Source organism: Haliotis rufescens, unplaced genomic scaffold, assembly GCF_023055435.1.
Source record: "Haliotis rufescens isolate VD_foot unplaced genomic scaffold, xgHalRufe1.0.p SCAF_2, whole genome shotgun sequence".
In the NCBI taxonomy this organism is placed as follows: domain Eukaryota; kingdom Metazoa; phylum Mollusca; class Gastropoda; order Lepetellida; family Haliotidae; genus Haliotis; species Haliotis rufescens.
The window spans coordinates 27003800-27029148 of NW_025963890.1; the positions used below are offsets into that span (position 1 = coordinate 27003800).

The window sequence follows — 25349 nt, forward strand, 5'->3', positions numbered from 1 at the left end:
TTGCAACAATTTGATTTGCTGTTTGGACTCATTTTCGTAGAGCCTGGTTGTGGATCAATTGAGCCCATACTTGTTGACCTGGGACACTCTGAACTGGGTCATCAACATTGCAGAATCCACAATGCTAGTTCATACACAAACAATGAATGAAATCAAGTGAATCACAACTGTACGATAAGCAGAATCAATAACATTCACAGAAATAATGGTCCACAGAGATCAATTGACCTTTCTTGAAAGTGTCAAAATCAGGAAAGACACCCTACTCACCGGTGGCGCTATTGCATGTGGCAAGTGCAAACTATAGGATGTGTGTTGGAGTTTTAAATGTTTTTCATAGGATGTTTGTCATCAACACTTATCTTTGTTCTAATACTTAGTATTAACATTTTGTTTCATGATCCCTACTTTTTTTAAGAGTATATATACTGACACAAAATGAAAATGTATAATTCTTATGAAATCTCTACCTCTATTACATCTCTGCCTTAAATCCTGTCAATCAAACACAATTAGTTGTTCCCAAATAACATTGTAACCACCCAAGCTGTAAGGTATGCAATGGCAGGAACCTCACTTTTTTCCTTTGTGTGCTGGAGTCAACACCTATTGTAATAGTAGTAACGGTAGATAGTAGTACTATCTTTGGTAGTAAGTAACATTAATATAAAATTATTCTAATAGTTTTCTATAAACAGACACAATAAGTAGATATTAATAGCACTGGAGTGACGATAGCACGCACGTGAGTATTAACTGGTGCTAGGTGTTTGTGAGGTAGAAATGGAGTCTCGTCCTACTCCCGGGTGCAAGAAGTGTGGTCGATTCATGATCATGGGAGATCCTCATGTTAAGGACGACTTGCACTGAGGAAAAGAGAAGTGAGCAGTGAACGAACACTTCTAAGAAAGCCTTCATCAAATTAGCTGAGGCAGCCAAGAAGAAGGTGGAGGTCATCAGTCGAGATACCTGCCTCCCACAGGATCACACAGGATTGTCCTATTGACCGATCAAACGACCGGTCCGCCGATCCATCAGCCAACCGATCAGCCATCCAACCAGCCTTCCATCCAGCCGCGTATAAACTCGCAAGCTATCCCTACGGTGAAACATGGTCAGCTAAATCTTTGCTTGGGTCCCAGCAGTGTACCGCAAGCCATACTCCCCAGCTAAGACACTGTACGGTTACCACACGGAGTCCACGGTAAACCTGCCGACCATCCAGGCGACTGGCCACCGTATGATCACCATCAGTGGTACCAAAGCCAGCCGCACGGACCACACGGGACCGTCAAACCAACCAAGACAAAGATTACCGTACAGGGTAAGGAATATTACAAATATCCACCCCCTGGGAGCTACCCACAGTCACTCAGAGGCGGAAGCTGAGTTTTATGAAGAGATTAATCAGGCTGATGACTCACCCTAGAGGGATTATACAGGGGGGATATACTTTTGTGGAACTAATCGAGGAGTTATGTCACCTCATGCCTGTACTCCAACCTCCTATGACAGAAATTCACCACCTAAGATGCTGGAATATGAGGATGTCATGCTCCTACATCATCTCAACACATCCACCATACATAGCCTTGGCCGTGTTATGCAGGCAAGGTAGTAGACCAGATGTCGGAAAGTCTACTCAAGCTCAGACACAATGAACGACTACCCTTACCTCCACTGTTGTAAAGAACACATTATGCTCCACTTCCAGATCATCAAAGTTTGGACGAAGAATTTATGAAGCTACTCCACAACCCTAATACTAATGTCACGTTACCTGCTTCACGGATTAAGGATCTGTCCTCGGTATCCAGATATTCAATAGACATTGGCGCTTATATCAACTGGTTTGTCTCCAGACACATCATTCCACCATTACAGACATCATACGAAGACATACCCGGAGAGACACTTATGACACTTATAGAACAGATCAAGTCGGACTCATCCACAGCCTGCTAGACACCATAGTCAGAATGCCAAAGTCTGATGCTTGTGATATCGATCACTAGATTGTTTGGTCCTGACCCGGTTATTCCCAAATCTGTATGTCTTCACAGCTATTATGGGTTCAGCGTCAACAAATACTAGCACAAATTCGCTCATGAGCTGTTTCCAGCCAAACCAAGAAGTTGATAATGTCACAACCAATTTCTGCTCCCAAGACATTCAACGACAAATTGGGACTTATCATAGACCAAGTCAGACAAGATACAAGTAATGATTCCAAGCATAAACTATCAGCCTAGCTGCCAAGGCACATGGATCTTCCCATCCCCAGAAGCGTACTGTGGATCCGAAGGACTCGTCAATGAAACAGCCTCCTTAGAGAAGAAGTGAAGAAGTTCCGGGTAGGATTCATTCCAACCGAGTAGGGGGTACAATAAGCGCCAGTCTTTTCAGGAATCAACTGCATTTCAAGAAACATCCTATTTTGAAATCTCAAGCTGTCGGACGCAGACTTCATCTAGTCGGAGCCAAGCTAGCGGCAGCAGATCTGGATGTCAGGAAGCTACTTCAGAAGCAAGCCATTCGGAGACTAGCAAAGACCAATAAGACCAAGGTTTTATTCTCTGGTATTCATAGTTCTGAAAGAAGAATACGACCAACATGAGAATGAGAATTGACCTAAAACACCGGACCAGTCATAAATTATTTCCATGGGGATCAACTTGCTCCTACACTGGCAATATGACAGTTCCTACTTAGAACTCGGACATTTCACTGGTCTGCCGTGTGTAGAGCTTGAAACTAGTCGACTCAGCATACAGGATTACAGTTTACTCCACAGGAAAAATTACATGTCACGTGTCAAGACTGTCAACATCTTTGACCGTAATCAGGTCAACCGACCTTGTGGGATCCGTATAGTATACAGTATTTGTACAGACTGACTTACATGATCACTTATGCCCAACACTACAACCACTGGACCATACGCCTGTCGCTCTACATCATGTAGCCGGTTCAGAACTGCCAGGGATTTGGCATTGGTTCGCTGACAACACAGTTTTTACATTTCATCATGACCTGACATGAATGGAGAATCGACTGAAGTAGACGAGGAGACTCCATCAGTTGTCGGATGGAAGCAAGACATATTCCCGGGAAACCGAACATCCTTGCTGACAGCTTTCACGCCAAGGGAGAATAGTGGCAACAGAATGGATCTTACATCCCCAGATTTTTTGCGTGGATAATCACGTTATGGGACACACTGTACCAACATCTATTTGTCACCTACAAGAACCATCATCTTGATTTATGTCAGCCCAGTTCCCATCCCAGGGACTCACCAGATCGACGCACTATCGATGGATTGATAGCACCAATTTAAACCAGCAGAACGGGGTTCCCCGGATTATTAAGTCTACCTCGCCAGTTACTTCTCCGTCGAGATCTGTTACAGGAGCCCAAGTCCAACTTGAACCAACAGAACTCCATGCCTTGGACTATTCTAGTCTCACTCATGATCAACATTGGACCTCAGTCACTCTAAGATCTCTCCCAGATTTTGTAGCCAAGAACCAATCTACCACAGTGGGGCCGTTTAGTCATAGACACTCTACCAGTCCTGCATTGGGACCAACAGTGGATCACCCAGACAGATTTTATGTCCCATCAGAGCTTTTGGGTTGGGTCCTATCTGGGATTTGAACCCACACTTGCTAGAGTGAGGCACCTAATCGCCAGCACACAAAGCCACCGATCTAACCCACTCAGCCACCGAGGCTTCCACAAAAATGAAAAGTCTGACAACTAGTAGTTTAGATCACGTACTTTGAGTACCCCTCTGACAAGTGTAAATTGGCACGGCTTCAAACACGGCTCCAATGCCCGAAAGCTATGAATACACAGTGCCATTTAGAAAGTGGTCAAATGTAACAAATGTTATATTTGGGATAACACTTTCTCAGTAAAGTACAGATTGTCGTACTTTTGGGGGGTTGAGTCCCGACATCACTGTCCCCGAACGCTTTATGCACAACATGTAAACAATAAACAACAATTGCACAATGAGTGGAATACCTGCTCTGACAACGCAAACACAGCGGTGGGCGAACCTCCCAGCTCAGACATACATGAGGTGAACGGACGTTTCCCATGAGCGGCACATCCTGCTCGAGGTTGTCCCTGCACCAGCACTCGGAATACCAAGCTTATTAACAGTGTAATGATAACACATATATAGCAATGAACAACAATGGACAGACAAAGAGACAATGACGTTGCTCTGGACATGGGACATATGAATCGACACAACTCAGGGTATGATCAATTAAGGCAGTAAATGTCATACAATAAATAACAGTAATTAACGGGAAGTGATTTGGTAGTCCACGTTGGCTGACAGTCAATATACAATGACAAGTTGGTGAGGATTAACAACGGGGATTAGCGCCTAATACATAGTGACAATTAAGTTATGGAGACAGGCACATGTCATGGCTACAGGGTAATTAGCCTTTGGAATCAAATGTTCTTCAGACAATGGTTGTCGTAAATCAGTTGCTATGACAACTTCCCTCCGTTCCGTTAAGCTTGGTCGAAATTGATATGTGTGAAGTTTTTCACCAACGGAAACAATAGTGCAAATGTGAACAAAATCAGTTAGATGAATTCATTGATATCGTTGAAATCCTTGTGCATCAAATATACCTATGCATTGACTGTATGATAGTGATCCTTGTAATGTGCAATTTCACTGCAAGGTAATTACCGTTTTGCACAGATTCAATAAATATATCATTGAAGGGTCTTTGAATTCAGGAGTCTGGCTTGGCGGTGCAACTCAGTACCGAATAATGATAATGATAATGAGTAATGTCAAAAAAAGTACAAATTAAACATCTCAGCAAATATTTTGCATAAAGAAATTTGAAACCAGGAGTCAACTTTACCGCATAACTCAAACGGTACTTGTGGGTACTTTTCCACTTTTAAGTACAATGGGTGTTTTTCACGTGTCTTTGACGGAGCTTGCCCAGATTTTGTGGGTGCTATGCCAAAGAAAAATAATAATCCTTAATTCCAACATCAAAACTCTGAAATTCTGAATACTGCTGTGCTGTTAATTACTTAATACTGACATACAATATACATATGTGTGGGGGTGGCTTACCCAAGAATATCCCTAATCTGAATTCAAAGTCCTAGACAACACATTCAATTTTGTACCAAACTGTGCACATTAATAACTTGTAACAAATGACAAATTTTGTTGTTTAGATTTTTGAAATTACGAGTCTAGCTTAAAGGTGTGACTCGATAACCCTACAGCTTAGGTTTGTCTGGGCCCTAGCTATATCTATATGACTGGCATGGCCTGGAGACATTTTAAAGATTCCCTTCACAATAACTTCAAAGATCTAGCTTGGCTAAAGATGTAATTTGGAGTATATTTCACATATACAAAACTGTTCTTTTTTTATATCATATTTTCAAATATGATGTCGTACAAGAGCTTAATGTTGTCACTGCTACATCTTCCTGGGATGATTTCACTTTAAATCTCATGAAGCAGTATATCTAGAGTACTCTTTGATCTATTTGTTGTATACAACCTGAGTATTTTATATACATAGTTTAACAATGAGGGCGGGGGAGGGGGGGGGGGGGGGACAATTTTTAGTGTTTTTCCTTGTTTGGGAATATAGGTAATAACATCATAGTCAAAGTCAGCTGATTGTTGTCAAATGATTGTTTAATGTATCCTAACATCCATTCACCTAAGTCCTTCCCAAAAGACTTCTATTGAAAATCCGTCTAACCCTGGACAGTTAACATTTTTCATTGACCTTATTCAATTTCCAATGCAATCTACCTAGTTTTATTTGTAATAGATATTATAAATGTAATTGCCAAATGGTCAAACTTACTTTTATTTGGGTAAAATTTCAGTTTAAATCGAGGTGTTTTAAACATCCTGGGAGACAAGGAAAAAAATCTAATCTTGCTTGTTTTTTTCACCATGTATGTTTTCTGTCCTTTACATACGGCTCATTTCATGTGTCAACTTGGTTGTGTACCCCCCAACAAGCCATGGGAGCCGTGCCAATTTACACTTGTCAGAGGGGTACACAAAATATGTGACCTAGACTACCAGTTATTGGACTTTCATTTTTGTGGAAGCCTTGGTGTCTGAGTGGGTTTAGATCTTTGACTTAGTGTGCTGGCAATTAGGTGCCTCACTCTGGCAAAAACTCAAAAACGTATGAGTCTGTACTTTACTCAGAAAGTGTTACCCTAAATATAACATTTGTTACACTTTCTAAATGGCATTGTGTGGCATTATGTGTTCAAATAGTATTTGAACCAAATATATTCCATGCATTTCAATTGAACTTGACTTCCTGCATCTCCATTCAATTCGTATATACCTTCAGTGTGCTGTACATTGTACTGTAGACATGTATGGGTACTGCTTTGGCAAAGAACCCTTTATAAACATGGGTGATGATGGTGCTGTTGTTCCCCCTAATCTAGTGAAGGGGTGCTTTGTTCACTTCTCAGCCGACACCGTCAACATCAACGTGAACACACATGGTGGAAAGGGAACTGTACACGCCACTTAAGTGGCTGCATGGCAGCGTGGTCCACCGGAAAGTAATATTTTTAGTGCACTTGACTTTACCAAGGCAGATACCTTGCACATTCCTGAAGCAATGAATGATGTAATTGCTGCACCTAACAGAGGAATGATTGAATGTCAACCCTATTGTTAACTCTCGGGTGACCGGTTCACACACACAGTCACCCACAGAATGCCCTTCAGCAAAGAAGGCACACACCACTGAAATGGCATTCATCATATCCCGACAAGCTCATACACTAATGGCTTCACGGACATTTTACAACCAAACAGCTAGCGAGACCAGTCCAGAGTAGACATCAGCCGGTTACTTGCCAATCACACAAGCTCCTGCTTCAGTGACACGGTGAACATGGTAGTCAGACGAGTGCTCCATGTAGCACAATCAGTGGGGCAGCAACGTGTGGTGTAAACAGTGGTGAGGGTCTGTATCCGAAGCTTAGGTAATTGAAGTGGTCAGTTGAAGAGTATAAGGATCTGCTAATACCTTGCTTTGGCGGGCTTCATACCGCTGTGAACTTTCTTGGAGTTATAGGATGACCCATGAGTGAGTCTGGATTGTGTGAGCTTTGGATTGGGTGAGCCAATGTAGTAGTAGAATGATCCGAATGCTACATTCTGGCGAGACTTCATGTATATGGTGAACATCTTGCTATGCTTCACGAGGGCGCTGCGTGATTGATCTTGGGATCAGTACCTTTATGCCTGAAAAGGTATAGGGCCATACTTCTTTACTTGCGGACATTCCGTGAACTTCTGTTATGTGGGGAACTGTATTCTGGCCTGAAATGTCTTTCCTCCCACTGGAAGCCCTTAATGACAAGACAACTTTGTTGTTAAAAGCTCCGATCGTACTTCAATCAGGTTTCTGCAGATCAAAGTTCTGAGTGGCTAAACGCAACTGGAAAGAAGAGCGGAGGCTAGTGGGCATCGTGAGGATAGCATCTGTACTGAGTAGATGGACACTGTCCTATAACCTCAGGACAATCATCACACACCACTCATAAACATGATTAACAAAGATGTGGTTTCTCCTCCTATCCAAGAATCTCTGTTGGGTAAAGAAATCATGCGCAAATGAAAGCATTCGTTACCACAAGTCAATGTAAGACCTCAGATATCGACTAGCATGTTGCTCTCAAAAAAACAATTCCAAAGAACAAGACATTTGTGTCACTATATGCAGCTATGCAAAATATCAAAGGGAAGCAAAACTGTATCAAGATTGACATCCTACAACATGAACTCATGTTCATCCCACAATCTTTGGCCAACACTCATTGGAACTCTTCTTTCTACGAACCAGTCAGTGTTAGCAAACATACACAATGTCTGCAAATCCCTCCAAGTTTTTCACTTGTATGATCCAGCTGTCTGCTCTTTGATGGTCAAACACTTACTGGTCATGGCACTTGGGAAGTCACAAGGTGCGAGAACATTTGGTGACTATGCCAACACCTTTGTTGCCAATGTCCTCAACATGGTGTAGTGTTTCAGCATAAAAATGAGTATTTCGTTTTTTCCATATTTTAGGATACCGGATGTACTGGATGTTATTTTGCAAGCATGCCCAGTGGGATTCTGTACTTAAATGCGGGAGAATGAAAGTTGGAGCTTGTGCAATTGTGTTGTTTTTTTCTGGAAGTTTAATCTGTGCCATCCGAACAGTACACATGGGAGCAAAAGACCAGAGAATTGACATATTACTTGATTGCTTCATGAGGTATCACTCAAAGCTGGCACGAGGACCAAACGCAAGAAGTGAAACCAACCAGTGTCTTGTCAGTTAGAGAGTTGGTCCCTCTCCCGTCTGACTGGTCAAACGTCCTGGCTCTCGAGGAAAATAAAGCTGATCTTTCTTTACTTCTGTCTGATCATCTCATTGAAAACAGCCCCGCAGATAAACTGACAGTGCTTACAGGAGGTGGATTTGCAGTCAACAGTCAAGTTGTCTGATCAGTTCGTGCCCATATGGAGACAATAGTCATATCAGCTCGTGTCACTTCTTTTACTTCTAGCACACTATGACAGATTGACATGTAGAAATCTCTACATGAAAAGTGTCACTTCAAAGGCTCTAATGTACTTTCCGTGTATGAAGTTCACAGGTTGCTTCATGCTGACCAAGTAATCACAATACTTGTCTTTCATGCAATGTCAGGATGTAACTCTACATCTCAGTTGAGTGGTCAAAGCAAGGAGAAAGCATGACAGGTGTTCAAGTATCAACACAAGGACCTGATTGGCCTCAGCACTGGTCTTTCCTAAGAAAACATAGCAAAGTTCATCTGTAAGTTGACTGCGTTACACGTTGACACATGCAACAAAGCACGAGTCAAGTAGTTTTGTATAGGTCATACCTTAGAAACTCTTCCATCGACCTCAGATGCTGTCTGGAACCAAAGGCGCAATGATTCTATTCCAAGTCTGCCTCCACTGAATGAAATGGGATTGATGTACCTGGGCGGCCAACTTGTGCCAAGGTTCCTCTCTCTGTCTCCTGTCCCATCCAGTTGTAGTGAGATCATATCATGTGGGTGCACGAGGGGATGTACCAGCAAACGTTGTAGCTGTAGGAAACCACGCCTTCCATGCTCTGAGGCATGCTAGTCCAGGACATTTGGTGACAACTGTCGGAACAACAACAACAAAGACGGCGCGAATATGTACATGCTTATCTACAGGTCTTTGTACATCAATTGTTGGTCTACAGTCAATATAAAAAAGAACAGTCTCTGTTATAAATTATGTGTGAATTACATGTACTAAATGATGAAAGTTGCCTAATACACACATGAATATGTATATGTCCAATCAGATTCATTTCACACTTTATTACATATACTAAAGGAAACAAATAAGGAAACACCACTTCATCCTTTATTCATTCCTAGATTTTCACTCAGAGTGCAACACAAAGCTTGCGAAGAAACCCGGAAAAGAATAAATATACACTTGTTGTTTCTCTTTAGCATATATAACATTGCCATTTATTTTGTTGCCTACTGTAGAGAATTACTGATATGATATCAGTTAGTAAGCAGGCGGCATGTTCATACGCACTGTAATATTAAGATACACCCACATCTATCTAGAACATATGACTCATAAATGCAAATTTTACGCCAAAAATGTCCAAGATGGTCGTTATGTTCATCTGCCCTTTATGGGCTTTAAAAACTTGAATACAAGCATGGCATACACTTGATTTGGATTCAGCATATGCAGACAGGTATAAAAGGTAGTCTCATATATTTATTAACATGATTTTCTCCCACGACTTTAAATATACACATTTCCACAGATTCTACCTTGTCTAGTATAAGATATCACATAACAGTCACATGATTGCATTTTCAATTGTACTAGATGTGACAAGTTTACTCATATCATGAGTTAAATAATAAAGAATTGAGTGAATCTATATAAGTGTGTGCAGTTAATACAATGATGGTATGATCTTTCTTCCCTGGTTTGTTTCCCGAACTAACTAGTTAACATAGAACAAACAGATCAACGTTGATAATAAAATGTAGTGCATGGACTAGCTATGAGACACAACACCCTAACTTTATGTATAAATATATTGTCATTACTTATGGTGACAAGTGTAATATTACCATGTAGTGTTTTCTGATATGAATGAAGATATTACTACCGATCATAAAAACAACCTAATACTGGGGCTACTATATTTCTATGTATTTATGTACTATATTTCTAATGGTTTACCAGTAGTCGTTGTGGTCTTTATGGACTTGCAGGGTTAAGTCAATCCTGTGTTCTCGTCTTCTAGTGTGCATCTGGAGTCTTTTTTCGATGTCAAATGCTTTTGCAGCTGGTATACCCCATAACTTCTTGATGGTAGCTGGTAGAATTGTTTGATAGGCATTACTTAGAAGTTGACGGATGACTAAGTAGACACAATTTATTGAAACTCTGTACAAATGTTCCTCATTCTGTCTTGCTTGACAAGGGTATAAGGATATATAACCAAACGTCACCTTTATAACTAGCTTTGGGTGCAGACTGTCTCTTAGTTTGCATACAATCAGTTTGGATTGTTGTGCCGTATATTCCTTGATAGAATGATAGGTAGTCAGTTCGGGCCTGCTGTTATTGGGGAATGGTCATGGTTGGTGAAAACTCAGTTAATTTATGTTCTTTTTTTCTCTACTTCACAGAATAAATCTTCTCCACATCTCCCTTTATCTGGACTTGATCAGCCCATTGTTGTCTACACTACCTCTCCATATCTATAAAACCAAGCTGTCTCTTCCAAAGGTTTCACTTGACAATGCTTATCACTTTGTTATTGTCATGGCTCGTTAACTCAACTGGATGGCTTCAGGCATTCATTCATTGCTAAATGATTTGAAGGAGATGTCAACCCAAGATTCAGTTGTTCATTGATGGACTAATCCCAAATCACTCTCTTCGGAGATGTAGATTTCCCTGTTGTCTTGTCAAGCCAACAAAGTCGACTTCCCACTGTGGTTCTTTTCATGGCATAGGGAACTCCAGTGTGAACAGGGAGTTCTCAGGCCTAGTCTTCTGGCTTCCAGGCTACCTTAGCCAAGCAGACATCTTCTGGTCGCCGGGCCTTCAAAGAGAAGGTTCTCTTCTCAGAGAAGCTGGGGATAGGTCAACAATGACTGTCATCCAATCTGGGATTCCCATCCCCATGGGATTTTGGTTGGATGTCCTGGATCCTTGTCTGATTATCAAACTTTCAATGTTTCTGATTCCACTTGTTGTGGGTTCCCAACTCCAGAAGATAATTGATCTCAAGATTCTGAGACAGCACTTTTTTAATGCCCACTTCTTGGTTCAGGGAGAAATCAATTCTTTCTCTGTGCCAGCCCCTTCATGCCTCATCTCTATCGATGCATATTTACATGTACTAATCATGCGACGTTTAATTTTAACTCATTCACACAATGTGATTATGGCCATTCAAGATGTTGATAATCAACTTAGGCTGCTCTCCTCTTGATGTTCATGTCTGTCTTCTGACAGAAATCTGTGATTAGCTCCGTTTGTGGCTGATGGAATTGGACCTCCTGTTCGGATCAAGGGTACCACTGCCGGAGGTCTGGATATTCACATTGCTTCACAAAGAAGCCTTTTTACTTTCAGGAGACAAACAGAAGCTTGTAGACAAAGGAGCAATCAGCGCACTAAAAGAGTCATACACCACCATGGGAATTCTACTCACCAGTCTTCTTGGTTCTGAAAAAAAACTACATTGGACATGCACATGATAATCAACTTGCATGTCCTCATCAAGGATTATCTAGTAAGGCATCCCAAGTTCCAAATGAAGTCAAGAAGCTAAGGAGCACCTTCAGACCAGGCAATGGATAAGTCTAGATTAACAGGGCACCCATCTTCACTTCCCCATTTGCCTCAAGTTGTTGACCTTGTCTACGAGTCGCAGTCAATGGGCATAGGTTCGAGTTCATTGTTCTACCGTTTGAAATATCAACCGCTCCATGGCTATTTACCTGGATTTTCAACCCTGTCATCAGGTTTGCTTATCTAAGGTTAAAAAGAATGCATGGCTGCATCGACAACTTCCTATCAGCCTATCAGCCGAATGGTAATCATGGTGTATAACTCAGTCTCCTGCTTGCATTCAGCAATATCATCTGGACAAGCTACAGCATGTGCAAAACACAGTGTTGAATATACCATCACATAACACTGGTCCTCAAAGAACTGCAAAGCTGTTGGTATTTGTCCAAAAATAACTCCATGGTCTGGCTCCAGTGTACCCATAAGAACTTAAAAAGTCTTACCAACCTGAACGAGCATTACGATCTGCATGTCAGTAACAGATGGTGGTGCCTCCAGCCCAGGCAACAACCTGAAACAGTTGGCACTGCTCCATGAATTAGTTTCATGTGGATGTCAGGAGATCAAAGGATATCAAGGCGTGAGAATCTTCCGAGGATCCGCGAATTTCTGCATATTTTAGTGGCCACAAATTTGTTAACATCTCATGGCTTTCCCCTAAACACCCCCAAATTATGGACCACACCCCATTGCAAAGAAATTTCAGCTGAAGAGGAAAATATCCATTCTTGAGCAGGAAGTATCTGAAATAGATGCGCTATATAAATTTGTTTTCTTCTTCTTATTATTATTATCATTATTATTTACAGATTAAAATAAAAAATGTATCAAAGAGGGTATGGGTGATCCTGTCACAGTCAGGCTAGTTAGGATCATCATCTGCTCAGGGCCCTTGCCCCATCTACACGCAGCCCAGAGAGCAAATTGGACTCCCAGGAAGCGCTGCCTAGTCAAAATCACCAAGAACTTTTTGGAGAATGTGAGAATGCCACAACACTGCAGCCTTCTGCATTACCCAGATTGTCAGAAGGGCTGTATTCCTGGTAGCTAACCTGGGCAATCTCCCAATGTCAGTGAGTCAACTGATAGGGAGGTATCAAACCTAAGGCACCGAGAACAATGGGGAGTCGGACAACTTGGTACTTGGGATGCTAGCGTGACATTTCGAAAGCGAGGTCTGCATATTTGCCATGTTTTTCCTCAATCTGTCAATCACATTACTGTCGTTGGTTGGTTGGTTGTTTAACGCCACACTCAGCAGTATTCCAGCATTATGACGGTGGTCTGTAAATAATCGAGTCTGGACCAGACAATCCAGTGATTAATATCATGAGCATCGATCCACGCAATTGGGATCAATGACATGCATCAACCAAGTCAGCAAGCCCGACCACCCGATCCCGTTAGTCGCCTTTTACACAGTCACCTTTTACGGCAAGCATGGGTTGCTGAAGACCTATTCTACCCCGGAATCAAAAGGGACAGAAAATTCAATGATATAAATTTATCAAAAAGGACAAGATCAGGTTTGTTGGCCTGGATATATCTGAGGCTGTAAATGGGCCCATTCCAAAGAATTTTGTATTTATCATTTTCAATGACGCTCTATATATATTCTAGGTCATACAATGGGGAGATATCTGTGTCAAAACCACAACCATGGCGAAGACTTGCTTGATTTCTGAAATTGTCTCATCGGGATTTAGTAGTTTGTTGAACTTTCCAGTATTGTTAACGGCACAAGAAGTGATGCCATAGGGAAGCTGATGTTCATGTTACCAGAAATGTTATTATATTGTCAATGTCACTATGACTGAGGTCCTAGTAGTGTTGATATCATGTGTAACTGTGTTATGAAAGAACAGCATTGGCACGGTGTTGATGTTTTTTATCTAATTACTGTTTGGCAAAGAGTCAATGGAATTTGGAATAAATGCAAAGTGAAGTATTTGATGACATGGTCTTTTAATGGCCTGTCTATCTCAGAGGCTATCACGTACCCATTCAACCCTATTTCCCTATGTGTAATTCAGGCAAAGTTGTGCTTCCCAACCAAGACGTAGAGAAACAAGAACGAATCGGTTCAAATGAAGGAAAACAAAATGCAGATATCATAATTACAACCTACCAAATTTATGTGTATAAGTTTTAGGCAGCTTCCTTGTTCGAGGAATGTATCCGTGAATATCCACACAAAGGAACAATATCCCACTCGTCTGCAGCTGTACAAAGAAACTTATTCTATGTCACATGTCTCAGTAACAATCAAATATTTTAAAAGATATATATCGTTTCGGGATATTATAACCCGTGTTCGTTTCTCAACTGATTGCTTGGATTGTTTCAGGTGTTTTACATAGGTGTCAAGTCTCAATGGTCGGCTGAGAAAGCCCACGTGACAACTTTATTCATAGCGTCCACGGTTCCTAAAAATTCCATTGAGTGATAGATAACAATGAGTTATTCCCTTTGTTTTAGTAAACCTAGACATGTAAACACTCACTCTTGACATGTCCACTGTGCAAGATAACAGTGATTAATCAATCAACGTATTTTCTGTTAATCCTTTGATGACTAGGAACGATCCGTTGATTTACAAAAAAAAGTAAATCAACTGATCATTCATCTCTTGCTGGGCTGCCACGTGCATATTACATAACACACATTTCACCTCACTTCAAACCTGGATTTAGATTGAATAATTACCCCAGACACAATAAATGCCAAATGGGAACCTTTGTCAGGTAATATAAGTGGTGCTACCACTAATTGTACCTGTAATAAATTCATTAACTGAGCATCAAGTGAATGACGACAAATACACAAGTGTAGGGTTATACGAGAAAACGTGGATGACAACAAGGGAGTAGTAATCGTATTATCGACGCAAGCCGAAATCCGAAAATGCTTTCACTGCATGGATACTGTTTTTAGTATTAAACTATAACCATCTGGGGTATTTCCAAATGACGACATCCGATGAGCTCCCTTGTTCTTTTTGTCTGTTTGTTTAGGCTGAAGAAATGAATTAACATGCGCCCTTTGTCGAAATCTTTATAGATCACAGTTAACCAATCAGTGTTCAACAATGCGTAAAACAAATATTGCCTCCAACCTCCAAGTTTATTTAGCTGTCCTTGCAGACGGTACCCCAGTCTCTGGTCACGCTCAGTTGCGTTGCGTATCATCCGGGTACTCACAGGGGAAAAACAATAACAAAGGCAACAACCAGTCCGTTAGATCAGTGCCCCTTTAAGGTTAGGTAAACATTTAATGTTGAAATAATACATTACAATGAAGAATTATTGTATGTTTACCAAGTAGTATAGGTAATAGGGGTTCTGCCGCAACTCCACTGGAGCAAGATTTATATACCTATACTGCTACTACAGGGGGAATTTTTTATGCAAAAACGATGATGCTATTCAACGACTTCCCAGTCTTTCAGCACCGAGGAAAGGCAAAGAACAAAAACTTCCGGATAGAGTAAGCGTAAGATATTTATACGAGCCCGGTGAACTCGAAGGAGGCCTACGTCGTGCTACCAATCCGATTGGGTCCCTTAAGAGTTCATCTCGTGTTTGATTTTTCTATCGTTGAATAATGCTTCTTTATACTGTTCGTGTTTGATATGCTTTTTTACCACATACTTCTTAACATCCTTAGCTTTTCTTATCTCTCCATTATCGGACTTCTTTATAGAATATATCTTAGGTCTTAATCCGACATACTCCGCTATAGGGGTCCCAGCAAATTCATCCTTCATCTTACCTAACACCTTTTTATTTACTACGCTGTGCAGTGGATTATCTTTAGGGCAATCGCTCGTGTCGTACATATCTATTTTTTCTGCCATATCTTTATACACATCCTCAGTTTGTATTTCCATCAACAAAGAATCTGTGTCGGTATATAACACCTCGCATCTATCGCCGTATTGCTTCTTAAGTTCGTTGTAATAAAAGTCATACATTAAGTGTTTTGACAAGTCAAGAATACTCATACCAACTTACACCGGTCTGTTGAATTTTATATTACTCTTCTGCATATGCAATGCGGCTAAGTTGTTATCGAATATCTTGCTTCTGTTAAAAGCCGGTCTGGCTATAAGTTTCCTGAGTCTTTCTTCCTCATTAGATCTGACTAATTTAACATCAACACGCTTCCTCAGATTCTCCATAGTTTTACCAAATACTGAGTTATTCATGAGCTTATATAGATTCTTTTCGAAATCGCTGGTAGCTATCTTTCTTAAATCTGTGTTCAGCCTTATATAGGGTTCCATCCAAGGTCTTTGATCAAACTTTAGAACTCTGTGTATACTCTGTATTAGTTTCATGCCTTACGATAGATATAACTGGAGATTTCTGTGGTGAACTATATATTTTGTCTTATCCATCAAATTTGGTACGAGTTTTTCTACATTAGCTAACCTAGTATTACCCATCAAGGAGTGTTGATATTCCGACATCCAATCTTTATTCACCATTAATCTTTCGGGAGCTAGCGGATAACTGTTATGATATTTATGTAACAAATTTGGATATTCCAAGTCAACTTCTAATATGTACCCTTTATTCGCATCATTCGCATTGATATTATGGATATCATTCACTTCGATATCATCGACCCACTCAAAACCACCAGTGGGTAAAGGTTGACACATAGCCCATCCGTACAAATTGTTGGCGTCGAGATATAATATATGCGTGTCGGGTTTACTCAGATCATATCCTTCCACTAATTTATTATTAGCCTTAGAATACCTTTTCGCTACCATCGATATACCACCTCTTAATCCTTTCTCAATAAACAAGTGCATATCGTAATCTGTGAGTAGTTTTAGTTCTACGCCGGTCTTCTTCAACAATGCATCCCACGATAGTCCGGGACTGGAATAGTACCATGCCGGGTCCAAGCCGTATTGTTTTAAACATGTCTTTCTAAATATCTCGAATATATCGGCGAGTAACAGTACATCGGCTTTTAAGTACAGATCGTGATAATCACCTAAATTCTTACAACCTAATTTATCCCAAACCATCAGGGCGTGTTCATAATCGGCATTGGTTATTTTAGATTCTGTCAAGTTACCATAGAATGATTCAAGAGGTGGTAATTTAGTTTCGTTGAATCTAGACCAATCATCCATATATTCATAAGGATATCCACATTTTCTCAGCAGCAAATGACGAGTTAACCTATCGGTATATTGATTTGTTATCGCAAAGTGATCGGGATTGTTCGCATCAGCTAAATTGTCCAGGGAAGATAACAGAAACTGTACGGAGTCTATGAATCTAAGCCCATTACTTTGCTTTATTCTGGCTTTCCCATCCTTGTCCATATAATGTATAGTTTAAGTCAACGAGAACGATATATCTTTTTCCATATTATTAGGAATACATGTTAAGCCACCGTCGGTCTTTGAGATAGCTTGCATAATGAGATGAGAATCGTATCCTCTAAGGTTATGAAACACAACGGGGATGGGTATTGTTTGAGAATTCATTTTTTGTTTCAAGTTACATTCGTTATGCGCGACTCCCCGATAATTACCCGTGACGTGACAATGATCTCTTACGGAATCCCCATTCAGGGATTTATTACAAACATGACAACTCGTTGACTTCTTATAGGTCCTCCAATCATCCCTCGTCATACACATTGGTTTCTTACGCGATAAATTTTCCCTGATTATTCTATCTTCATTTTGTAGATATTCTAGGAACTTTCCAGCTGCATCGGGACCTCTGTAAATCACGGGCGGGTTTGTTTTCCCATCATACCTTACAACTATATATCCAAACCCACAAGGAATATGTTCTTGAGTTTTGTACATAAAACTTTCTTGATTATCTTGATTATCTTGATTATTTTCTATAGGTTTGATAAGTGCTTTGAAGTCGGCGTAAATTACGTACGGTACTGGCATTTGATTACAATAATGTTCAAATTTTAATATATTTTTCCCCTCTTTAGTCATATCGATCCTGATAGCAGTCTGTCCAACACCTCTACAGTCTTCTTTATGCGCTTGGGGCGGTCAGGTAGCCTAGTGGTTAAAGCGTTCGCTCGTCACGCCGAAGACCCGGGTTCGATTCCCGACATGGGTACAATGTGTGAAGCCCATTTCTGGTGTCCCCCGCCGTGATATTGCTGGAATATTGCTAAAAGCCGCGTAAAACCAAACTCACTCACTCACTCACTCTTTATGCGCTTCCAATAGATCTTGTCTGCTGTACCCATGCAGGCATCTTTCACAGAAATATTTCTTTCCCTTATATTTAGTTTGATCGTATAATAGCCTGTTTAAACTCTTTATCCATGTATAATGATATTTTCCATCTTTTTTTATCAGAAATGAATTGATTCAGGGAATATCTTCTGGAGCGGTGCTTATCCTGTGTACAACAATTCCTTTAGAAGAATGTCCGAAAACATTTATAGCTAAATTATTTGTGATATTGGTGTAGGTTCGTCTATACCATCGAGGTTGAGTCCATCGTTTTGAGGATAGCTCGAAGGTCTATTTGCAATTTTAGAATCTACGGGGAACAATGCAGATCTTATCATCACTCTTAAACAGTCATCGGATTTATTCTTTACATTAATTATGGCTTTTTTCTTTTTATAATACGGGAGTTAATCTATATAAGATCCACCTTTGAAAGGCATATAATTTGCTATGTCTAAATATAAACTATCGATTTTATCCACACCCCAACCCGAACCTCTATTAGTCCAACGTTCTAAAGTTTCCTGTATCCTCTGAATTGATGTATCTAATGATGCGTTTATAGTATCGGATTCGGTTATAACTTCTTGATTGCTCCGGAAATATGGTTCGGTATATTCAGTGCTATCGTCTGTGTTACTTTTACTCAATGACATTTTAATCGTCAGCTGGTATTTTATACTATGTAAATCATCTAACTCCTCGTTAATTTTGCTCGATATGATGGACTTAACATCATTAACATCCATGTTGGAATTAATATCCATCTTCCAACCTCTTAGATATTTACCAACGCTGGTGGATGTGGGTACAAATTTTAATTCTTGTTGTTTTTTATCAACATCATCTTGTTGTTTTTTATCAACATCATCTTGTTGTTTTTTATCAACATCATCTTGTTGTTTATTATCAACATCATTATTATCTAGTAAAGCGATCAATTCAGCTTTTCTCATTCGAGAATAACCTCTCAGCCCACTGTTTTTTGCTTGAGCTTTGAGTTCTCTAACAGTCTGGGATTTGTTGTATTCCAAACTGAGTAAATCGATCAATTCAGCTTTTCTCATTCGAAAATATCCACGTAGGCCACGTTGCTTTGCTAAAGCCTTCAACTCTCTCACAAAAACCATTGTGGTTTAATGGTATATGCAAAATGAGTCAAATGTCTAATTGGTTGTTTTTTCATATATCTAAATACGTATTCTCCCTAACCTATTCCTTTCATTGATGTAATCTCTCTTCCTAGCATAAATAATCTGGTTCCTGACCCTATCAGCACCGTGTTTCTTACATAAACAATAACGACCTTTGACCCCTATCCCACATACAGAACATGTATAATTTACATTTCCCCGCCTGATGTAATAAGAGTGGATACCACAGTAAATACCAATAGAACGTAGGTTACATTGAGTCGGCTTCCCCATGAGTGTAAATCTGCACAGATTCATGGTTATACATCTATCATATCATTTGTCTAAATGCAAATCACATCTCCACTGGTGAGACCCTAACTAGGTCATGGTTTATGCGTAGTTATTGTGTAGCTAAAAATAGCAATGACTGATAAGCTAAACATGATGAATGGGATATTGCGGGTTTTTTGTTCCTCTGACGGTGTATAAAACTGACTTATTGTTGGTTTTGGTATTGGGTCAAGTTTTTTCCCATAAACAAGGTAGTATTCGTGCATGGCAGATTCAACATCCTTAAACGTTTGAATTGAATGTCCCTGCCTACGCATTTCTTCATTAATAAAATCTAATCTCTCCATTCTGCACCTGGTCCATTGTGACTGGGCTGCTTCGAGTTGTTCTAATGCTTTATTATGTCGTTTACTCTCCGAACCTCTCATACTAGAAAATAAAAAATTACTCCCCGAAAAAGCTAGAGCATTAACAACAGCTCCACCAACCATCATCGCAATTGTTGCCATATTTATATCAATATAATATATTCAAATGTTTAATTACTTCATTATGTCTTCTGGGATAAGCCCTTGTTTGATGAGCATATCTTTTGTAGCCATAGCCAATCCAATATCGAGAATCATCATACCGATATCATAACCATTAAAATCTAGCTTGGGAGGTGTGGCTTTAGTAATCATTTTAGCCATACGGGCATAGCCAATGGCCAAGCCGCTGACCACCGCTGAATGATACGTTGCATTTACCAACATTTTACCGTCTGTAACTGGAGTAGTCATTAACATTACATGAGGGCTAACCTCTAATTGAACTTGTTGTGACATCGGGGGTGATGTTTTCTCTTCTCCGGTCTTATAAAACAACCATACCACCGCTATAGCAACAACTCCTACCAGTGCCCAAGTTTTAATCGGACAACTATGTTAAATATTTGAATTATGCATTAGTTTCGCTTTCCTCGCCAGCCAGCCCTTTCTTCCGGCTGCTATTTTTGGGGGGTTCTTTGTCACTCTGACTTGTGGTATTTCCTCATTCACAATCTGTTATGCATCCTCGTTCACTTGTTCCACAATTTGTGGTGGTGTCACTTGTTGTGATTGTGTTTCCTCAATCTGTTGTGGTGTCACTTGACTCTCTATTATTATTAAGTGGGCACTTATGTTTGAATTGACAATACCTTGCCTTTATTAAAGCTGTGGTGAGTGAACAGAACATTCCATATCTATGATAAAACTCACAGCCTACTGAGCTTATAGCGTGTTCGATGAATGGGTCTTTCTCGAGAGATTCGCATAAATGCGGGCGATGTTCTGCTGGGATAGGGAGAAACATACTAGCTACGACTGTGTATAGTTGTAACATAGCCGACCCTATTGTTTTAGTCATGGTAACTCCCAGTCTAGACTCATAACGTGCGTACAGTTTTTTAATTTCTTCATCGGTCATGTTATCAATTTTTTCGATGGTATAATTTTCCCCAAAATATTCGGAACATTTTCCACCAGCTGCCAAAGCGGCGAGTCTTTCTCTATGTTTATCTAAACATTTATCTACATCTTGATCGGGCTCATCTTTGAGCATTTGTTCGATGAGTTCGTCGCATTCCATAATGTAACACCTAAGGAGATATTTAAGTCTAACATAATAAAATATGGCATACCCAATACAGCCCGTAATTATAAACTGTTGCAAAAGAATGAGGATTTCAAGCCACATTATTACATCATAATAACTGCTAATGTTCAATTTATCGTATTTTTGCTATATTTGCTATCTTTTTTGCTATATTTGCTATAATTTTGCCATATTTTTGCTATATTTGCTATAATTTTTGCTTCATTTTGTTAAGCAATTGCATAAGCAGCTGGTTGATCGGTTTTTAATACAAGTTGACAGTGCTTCGTTGAAGCTAACAGTTTTCTGACGTTATCTCGTTCTTACTTGGTATATATAACATCATTTTCGCGTAAACATTCCTCAAATGAATCTCAGTCTTTGCAATGAAACAAGGCTACCCATTTGGTCTGCTCTCTGAGATCTTTCAGGACAGTTGTTTTTTTGAGTAAGTACCCAAACGCTATGTTGAGTATGCCGTCCGGAGAATGCTAAATATGAAAGCATATCTTCTTTTTGGTTAGTTCTTTACTCGCACTACAATCGTCTATTATGAAAAGGGTTGATTCTCCTTTGTATTTTTCGTGGCATACTCGTAAACAGTCTTGTAAATGATCGCCCGGATCAACTCTGTGTAGCCCATCATCATTCATTACCCAATCTTTCGATAGGTATGTTTTATTAACGCTTATAGTCGGACACAAAATAATAATATGGGCGAAAACGTCCCAATAATGACTTTCAAAAATATCTAGAATAAAAGCTGTTTTTCCACAACCTGTTTGCCCGTAGATGATAGCGCAGTGAAGTTCTTTAGGTTAAAGATTATTAATAGATTGCTTGCACGAATCTTCCATTCTGTATATTAAGTTGTGCATCCATAATCACGTACAAATATATGTTTAATTTACCAGCTGATTCCTGGCGCTTCGTTATCTGTATAGTGACACCCTCGCTAGCATTTTCTATTCTCCTCCCACTGCTGTGTAGTTGGTCATCTTCCGTTGTTCGCATGTCGAGCCATAGCGCATACTTCTTGGTGAGGTATCGATACATCCCCGAGAGACAGATCTTTCACGACCGCGTTAACGTCTGGGCTTCGTTTTATAGAAGGGAGTTTTTTAATCTCATCCCTCTGTTGATACGCTAGCATTTCTTGACTATATAGTTGATTAGGAACGCCCTCGATAGTCAATTCTACTTTTGTAATCTTGGGATTGTAGAACTTCTCGGTATTTCTTTTAAATGCATCGGAGGTTTCCTCGAACAACATTAACTCTTTCATCCCTGGATGCCCCAGAGTTATGTCCCTTGAAACACTGCAGTCCCTGACACTGACAAGGCCTGCACACTGGCCTCCCTGGCAGTATTATTGGAAAATCACACTATCATTTTTGATGCACTTTTTCTACCAGAAACTTGCTTTTAATATACATTTATCATATACCATTGTAAAGAGGATTAAGTATACTGTAATATTCTTTGTTGTTATTGTCTTTAACCTTTGTTATTTTCTAATTACAGGTGTTTACAAGTGAAATAAAACTTGAAAACACTGAAAAAATGATAACAGACAATGAATTTTGGCTTAAATTGTATTAAAAATCACAAAAAGAAATCACAGATACAAGGTAAACATAACACAGTGGTCTTGTCATCTTGGACGGCACAGGTAATCCCAGGTGTTACAGGTAAATTCTCTTCATGCACATCTGTAAACATATAAACAAGTTTACAACACTTGGTACCGACTTTGTTTTCTATACTGATGTCACATATTACTTATGATACACTTACAGCCTCTTAGGGAAACTCGTTAACGCAGGTAAACTTGTTAACACAGGTAAAAACACAAATATCAGATTTACTTTGTTCTTTTTCAGGATTTGAAACAAAAATTAAGTATTTAAGTAATTAAATAGCAATTAATCACATTACCTGAACATTGAACCACAGCTACTATAAGAATGACATCACAGGGAAGATATCACAGATTGATCTGAAAGGAGGGAAAGATTGTAAAAGGACAGAAAGATCGTAAATTCAAGTTCTGCAAATATACAAGTTGTGATAACATATTTACAATACACTGCTATTTACAATTGCATAATAAATTAAATCAGTACTTTATTAAATCAATTAATAAATAAATAATTATTACAGTTACTAAAATTTAAATTAAGATGTAAAAAACAAGAAAACGAACATGAATATCGAAATAAATTTTATTCAAATTGAGCGAAATACAAGGACATACCACAAACCGGCAAACTACAATTCGGATTACGATCAGAAAAATAAATTTAAAAAAAAAGAAAGAGATACGTCATGCCACTCACCTTTGTTGTTGTTGTGATCGCTAGTTCACGTGTAGGCTGCATTCTCATTCGTCGCCCTGATAATCTGTTCAAACACAGAATCATTGTAAAACAGTTGGAAAAAATCAATAGCACGACTCTTCACTCACCGTGTCAAAAAGTATTCTTGAGTCCGGTCGCCTCTTCAAAATCCCTCATGGTTCCACCGTTGTGGTCCCTCTGCCACTCCCATTCTTGAAAGTTGGCGGGGGGTGGGGGGGGTGGGGACACTTTGTCGAAACCGTCAAAATCTTTACCAAAATCTTCGCGAAATTCCCTCTCCCCTTCGCGTAAATTATTCAAATTAAACACATTATTATTCCCTATACAGGAGGTGGTGCACCGCCTAGTGATAGGGATGGTGTAAAAGAGTGGATAAAAAAGCATTTAAAAGCATTAGGTTCAGCACTGGGAAAGCTCGCTGGGAAAGCCGCGTCTGCAGTTCCCGGTATAATAGGGAGTATAGTTTTCTGGCTCTTGAATTTATTAGCTAAGACCACCACTTGGCCTATTCAAAACTTGTTGGCACTGATCATAGCAATTGCAGGGCTGTTGTACGTATCCGCTAAGAACTATGTATCCAAATCATGAGTAAACCAGCCACGACTCCACCTACTATAAGCGCTGTTTTTTCATCGATATGTTGTTGATTTTTAGCCGCAATATGCGGTGGCTCTTGTGGTTGTGCGTTAGTAGATGGTTGTGAAACATGTGGTGACTGTGGCTTGACTATTCCCGTTTCGCCTGTGTTTGTTTGCGTTATTAATTCGGTGTTAATATCTGAATTTATACCTGTGTTTTGTTGATCGGTAGTAATAACAATTTTATTATTATAACCTATCACTTGACCGATCTTAAGTTCCATATTACTCGGAGACATGTATAGTCCCGGCGCATAAAAGTAGTCTACTTTGGATTGAGCGTACTGTAATACATCTTGATAAAGTTTTATAGAAGATGGTATATCAACTGGTGAATTAATAGCATCCTCCACGTTTGCAACAAACTGTTTTTGTGCATCGAGTGCCGTCCCAGAACCAATAATGGATGTACGTGTTTGGGATTGTGCACCGAGAATTGCCCATACATAAGTTCTTATTGATTCATTAACTCTTACAACTCCTGGATTAGTAAAATTATTTTCTGTTTTATCATATAGAAATTCATTCCAAGAGTTTGCGGTATCGTTCAGTTGTACAAATTTTGTAACAATATAAGCCAAACCACCCTTAAAACTCATAAGATCTCCTCTCCAATCATTACTCGAAAGTTCCCAGCCATGATTAAGATTATGTAATCTTACAAAAAGATTGTTTTTCTGTAACAACTTAAATGGATTGAATGGTTGATTAGTTTTTTTAACTAAATCATCGCTTTCTTCTTTAACAGTTTTTTGTCCGCTGTACGGAACACCTAGACCATGGTTGATTCCTTAAATACGCCAATCTTTACTTGTAGCAATATTAAATTCCTGACTAATACGTTCATACGCGAACCTATTGTACGGATTATTTGATGCATTCCATGCTCGATCCTGCGGTAATGGGGCACTAATTTCTTTAAGTATACGTCTAATCTGATAGTACACGTGAAATGATAAAACAGACTTATTTAGTTCAAATCCTGGGGCATAAAGAGATACACCACATCCTGTTGTGGCACACCATATGGCAAAGTTTAACTGATTCTGCCAAAATTGCATCAGATTGTGGAACCAATTGTGCACCATTTTATCGCTAGTTGCCGTGAACCTATAT

At 39.6% G+C, this 25349-nt stretch overlaps 1 protein-coding gene and 1 long non-coding RNA gene across 2 annotated transcripts in view; one reads left to right on the forward strand and one right to left on the reverse strand.

The window, feature by feature from the left end:
- Positions 1–25349, forward strand: part of LOC124120811 (tyrosine-protein kinase SYK-like) — a 220906-nt gene that overhangs the window by 129431 nt on the left and 66126 nt on the right. The window lies entirely within an intron of this gene.
- Positions 22660–23609, reverse strand: LOC125382043. Its single transcript, XR_007222203.1, has 3 exons — positions 23575–23609; positions 23174–23234; positions 22660–22947 (listed from the first exon to the last, which is right to left on the reverse strand). It is a non-coding gene; the product is annotated as an uncharacterized LOC125382043 (long non-coding RNA).